At 45.9% G+C, this 5,476-nt stretch overlaps 1 protein-coding gene across 1 annotated transcript in view; it reads left to right on the forward strand.

Annotated features, from left to right (window-relative positions):
* Window positions 1-4,705, forward strand: part of LOC106814248 (peptidyl-prolyl cis-trans isomerase NIMA-interacting 1-like) — a 13,758-nt gene extending 9,053 nt beyond the window's left edge. Inside the window, 1 exon segment of the mRNA XM_014818545.1 lies at window positions 4,280-4,705. The gene's annotated coding sequence lies outside the window, so the exon portion shown is untranslated.
* Window positions 4,706-5,476: the final 771 nt, after the last annotated feature.

Here is a 5,476-nt window from a genome sequence, read left to right on the forward strand (position 1 = left end):
CAAGATCTGTAAAGAAGTAATCATGACGGAGGTTACTGTATAAGATTAAGTTATACAATCCCTGCGCGATTATCACAATGTTTTGAATAAGGTATCAGCTATTAATATTCAGGTATGAAGTTACTAGATATATGCCTAATGTTTATCCTTCTTCGGCATTTGCGCCGAATTATTACATTACGGTAATTGTGTTATATTATTATTAAATCAGGACGTATTTGCATGACAGCATAAATTAGTTGAATTTTAATTGACTCGTTACGTTTGCCGGTGGCTTTTACCGAATTATCATAGCATTCTGTTCTGAAACATCTGAATCCGGAGCGCATTCGTTGCATCTGTGAGGCCATAACTGAAGACCATTGTCCCACTCGCCAGAATCTAGTGACGCCCACAGTTGCCTGAAGTCTGGACAAGCCGAGGTGAGCAGAAACTGGCCAGGCCTACTACAGTCAAGCACATATCAAAAGGAGAGGCCAAGCTGGGAGCTGCGACAGTAACCAGCGAAATGCTTCCCAGGGGACCGTTGCCGTCAAGGTGAGTTCTAGCACATCTATACTAGGTTCAGATCATTCTGAGTAATCGTTACTTAGCGATGGTAAGGCCATAAATTAGACTAGTAATGTGCTTGGCCTCTTTTCGGCGACTGCTACAGACGACAAAGGACTTACTGTGAGTCATAGGTATCCTACACATATTATATTAAGAAGATTGTATACAGAGGGCCCCGCTTTTCGGGAACTGGTGTTGGGAATCAAATGAATTGGTGCGGCTAAGTGGTAGTCCCCGAGTTGTATGTGGAAGCATGTTTATAGGTTTTCAACGTGCATTGCCTATTTGTATCGTGTGGAACGCAACTTACAGCAACAGTGGCACTGTGAAATGCCTGAGAATTGTGCAGTTGCTTTTCAAGTTTAGGAATTGTTCTGCACACGTATCGTGCCTCACAGAAATTGTATTCAGGGCAGAAAAGGGCCCCCATATTAACACCGGGTCTCCTTACTCACTGCACTAAGGAATTATTTTTCCAATGACGATGTCGTTAAAGTTGCCGAGAAACCTCGCATAAATGCATATATTTATACTTAGCTGTGAAGCGCTTGCATATGTTGCAAACATCACTCAACTCATTTTTATTGGCTACCCTTTCATAACATTTGCTTCTGCTAAAAGTCTAAATGACATTAACTTCTCATAATGGTAGGGGCTAATGAGCGATTTTTATCGGCCCGAATCGACGCCGAAGTTTTGAAATCGCTCGAAAAGATCGCCCGGTGTGCCGTGGTGAGGTGTTTGTTTTTTCTTGTGCGGATTCACAGTCGACGCCGATTTAATGCGGCCGATCCGAATCGCTCCGTATCCAAAAATTTAGATATTTTGTCGGCGGTGAATTATTTACGCGCGGGGCGATTATTATCGCTCGGTGTGCCGTGACCGGCCCTGGCGCGTATTTTGTCGCCGAAGTCGATTTTTCTATACCAATCGGACGTGTTGTTGATATCATGTGACTGTTAAATTGTTCTGTCGAGTGGCGTACGCGTACGCTCTCAAATTCGCTAACGTCACGTGTCCGCCCTTCGTGATCGGGCGATAAAAATCGCGTACGTGTGCCCCTTCGTGATCGAGAGCCGATTGAAATTCGGCTGGCAATTTTAATCGCCGCGATCGGCGATAAAAATCGCGCTCGTGTGGCCCCTAGCATTACGAAAGTAGCAGCCACAGTGCATGTTACACATCCGGGACAACAGCGATCGATGCTACTTGATGAATGATTCTATTAACAGTTCCTTTCTATGATAAAACAAGTTATTTATTATTCGATGTTTATTCAGTAACAAAATTGTGAAATTTGTTTTAAATCATATCGTTATAATATATATATATTACTTATGCAATCGGGAAACAAATATAGTGTTTTTGTTCCAGGAACTATTTGCGCTAGCGTAGGGCTACTGTGTAGCTGTGTAACATTACCGGTGCGTCGGAGCGGATTTTGAAAATCCGAAATGTTTGTAGCAGCTTCTCTGGCTTAATAATAGAGAACATTTCGTGATGTTTGCACACTGCAAGTATGCTCACAGTAGGTCTATATAGGCTTTTTGTTGTGAGGTTTATCTATTTTAAGCACGCATGTCAGTTTATCCGAGACAAGATGCAGTTAGAGATTACCTGTATTATAAAAATATCTGCAGCTGGTGATTTCTCTTTAGTTGAAGTTGAGTTGCTAACAAGGAACTATCCCACCTAATTACATATTCTATTCTAGGTGCAGTGCAGGCCACCCTATTGGTGAAGCATCGTGATTCAGCGGCAGGCCTTCTTCTTGAAGAAGAGGAGATATCCCGACCCGGACCGAAAACGAAAGAAGCCCTAGAGATTCTAATGGGATTTATGGTATACAAGAGGGTGGCGCAGCAGTGAAGGGACATGCCTGACACACATGCACACCTATAAATTAAACTGGAATGTGTTGAAATCTTTTATATTGTGGATTTATTATACATTAATTACATATAAACTAAAATAGAGCCGCGCTGTGGAGAATGCATATTGTTTTGTTAGCTCAGCCTGACGAAGTGGATGTAGGCTTGTAGAATCGCATGAATGTGGTCGCGTCCCGTCCATGCGTCAACAGTTACGGCACAAATCTTAACCGCGCGACCTGCGATCTTGATATTTGGGACAGTCGGGGGGATCGCGAAAGGGACTCGGATGTCGAATTTGGGGGTCAAAAGTCAAGAATGTGTCAATGCAGATGGAGGGGAACATTTCCCGCCTTAATTTAAGGGTATATAATTAGAGAATAGAGGAAATGCGGAATTGCGGCACCAAATCTCCACACGGCTCGACCTACGCTTTTAATTATTCGATGTATAGTGTGATGGGGAGGAAACCCATCACCCAGCGCGAAATTGGGTCACAGGTCAAAGGGCAGTGGGGAAAGGTCAGAATATCAGACATTTTCTGAGGACCATCCATGGTCTAAGCGGACCGCGAGTGCAAAACTTTTTTGTTTCAGCACTGACCTAGTCTACATTTTTAATCACTTGATTGAAAGGACCGTGAAATCTACTTTCCGCTGACAGTGCGAAGAGGAAGTGTCTGATAACCTTTTGACCATCAAGAGGAGGGTTAACATGGATTTGTTGACTGTTAACAAAGGATTGGACTGCTTTTGGCTATAGAGCCCCCCCTCCACCCTCCCCCTAGACCCCACCCTCTCCCCACCACTAGCGCTCACCGCTCGACCGCATATCCATGATAACGTTAATATAGCGAAGTCATAAAGTTACAGACTATATCTTTATTACTGGTACTAGCCAGTATAGCAAAGCCTATCAACGCGGTGGCGGGAGGGCGCACCATTGATTCGGTTGCCAGTGAGTTATCAGAAGAATACCGCGGCTACAGTACCACGCGTGTTGAGCGCTGTCGCTCTACGGCACTTGTTTGGTTGTATTTTTCTCGCGTGATAAGCATACTGGAAAGGAATGGGCAGCGATCAAACTTGTCGCACACAGCTAAGCTTCATACGTCCGTGTGACCCAATCCTCTCACCTCTCGTTGTTGCCCTGCTGGCCATGACCATGTGTTCCACTGGCAATGCTCCACAATCATACCCTCCCTTATTCCTGAAACGACGCCCATTTATTCCACCAATGCTACCAAAATCCTCCAGCCTTTCTGCGTTGCTGGAGGATACCATAAGTTGTAGCAACGCCATGATCAATGCTGGGCTGAAATGCTAACGATGCGTCGTCTTTTGAAGGCAGCAAGTCAAACCTTCGCGTATCAATTTAAAACAACGTACATTTATTCGACCAATGCTACCAACAATTCCTCCGGCTTTTCTGCGGTTGGCGCAGTGACGATGCCGGCCAGTCAGTTGCAGCAACGCATTATAATATTGCTAAAATCACGTAATATTAAATTAACTTAATTAATAATAATTTTATTAATTAAATTAAAATTAAAATTAATTAGTAATTCCTAAAGTACTGTTGTCTCTCGCAGGGCAGAAGAGTCGCGCGCGGGCCGACGAGGAGTGTCCGGCACTCGCGTCCAAGTTCGGCGACTCGGCAAGCTCAGGCGAAAGCAGCGGCGGTGACGCTCGGCGGCGTTCGGCCCAGGCGGCGCCATGCCAGAAAGCCGTGTCGAGAAGCCTCGTTTGGCCGCTCAAGGTCCGGCGAGCTAGCGACATCGTGTCGACCGAGCCTCCGGCGCTGCACATCATCCTGAGGACGGTCAGTAAGCGGCGACGAATAAAAAATGAAAACAGCCGTATGAGCGTGCGACGTCCTCTTGTTTCGTTTGAGCGCGACGCCGTATGAGCATGCGATGTCCTCTTGTTTCGTTTGAGCGCGACGCCGTTTGAGCGCGACGTTTGTATGAGCATGCGACATCCTCTTGTACATTGAGTCGCGAGGGAGACATGAGGCGGTGCTTGTGTTAGTGGTCTCTTCCTTAGTTGCTACCTGGCATCATATTACCTCAGGGAATTTCATAATTTACGCATGCCGATGTGGGGGTTATGAAATTCCCGATGATTATAGCCTATTGCTGTGGTAATGAACCTGGAAATTTACTTATCGCTTTTATTTGCGAGGGAATTCGTGTAAGAGTACGTACATATTACATATTAGGTGTTTATGTTGTGTAAAGGCTCACACATAAGCTTTAAATATATTAATTATGTGTGTGGAAACGCGGGTCGTGTAGTATATTGCGTGAATGTGTATGTGGCGTCGTGTGTGATGGTATGTCGTATGAGTGTGTGTGTAGTATGCTGCCTGTGTGAGTGTGCTGATGTCGTGTGTATATGTTGCATGTATGTGAGTGTGTGTATAACTGTGTACTGTGCTATGAGTGCTCGTGTCATACTGTGCCTGTGTGAGTGTGTGATATATGTGTGCGTGCGCTGCACGTCGCTGGTGCTAATGTGCTCGGCATGTATCGTGAGTGTGTGTATATGTTGAGTGTGTCTCTGTATGTGTGTCGCGTGGTGTGAGGTGTAGTGTGTGTATACTGTGTGTGTGCTGTTGAGTATGCTGTGCGCGTGTTGTGAGTGTGTGAGTGTGTGTGCGTGTGTGAGTGTGTGTGCGTGTGTGGTTGGCTCGTGTGGCGTGTGTGAGTGTGTGTGCGTTGTGTGAGTGTGGGATCGTGTGTGCGTGTGTGAGTGTGTGGATATGTGTGCTCGTGTGGCATGTATGAGTGTATGTATTTGTACCTGCGTGTATAGTGTGTGTGTACGTGGCCGTGTGTGAGTGTATATGCGCTGCCGTGCGCGTCGTGTGATGTATATGCGCGTGCGTGTATTTGCGTGTGTGTGTGTGTGTGTGTGTGTGTGTCCGTGTGCGTGTGTGCCTGTGTGTGTGTGCGTGTGTGTGTGTGCGTGTGCGTGTGCGTGTGCGTGCGTGGGCGTGTGTGTATGGGTGTGTGTGTTATTCGATGTGTTAGGCTTCCACTGTAGTTGAGA

The sequence above is a fragment of the Priapulus caudatus genome, unplaced genomic scaffold (assembly GCF_000485595.1).
Source record: "Priapulus caudatus unplaced genomic scaffold, Priapulus_caudatus-5.0.1 Scaffold891, whole genome shotgun sequence".
NCBI classification, from domain to species: domain Eukaryota; kingdom Metazoa; phylum Priapulida; class Priapulimorpha; order Priapulimorphida; family Priapulidae; genus Priapulus; species Priapulus caudatus.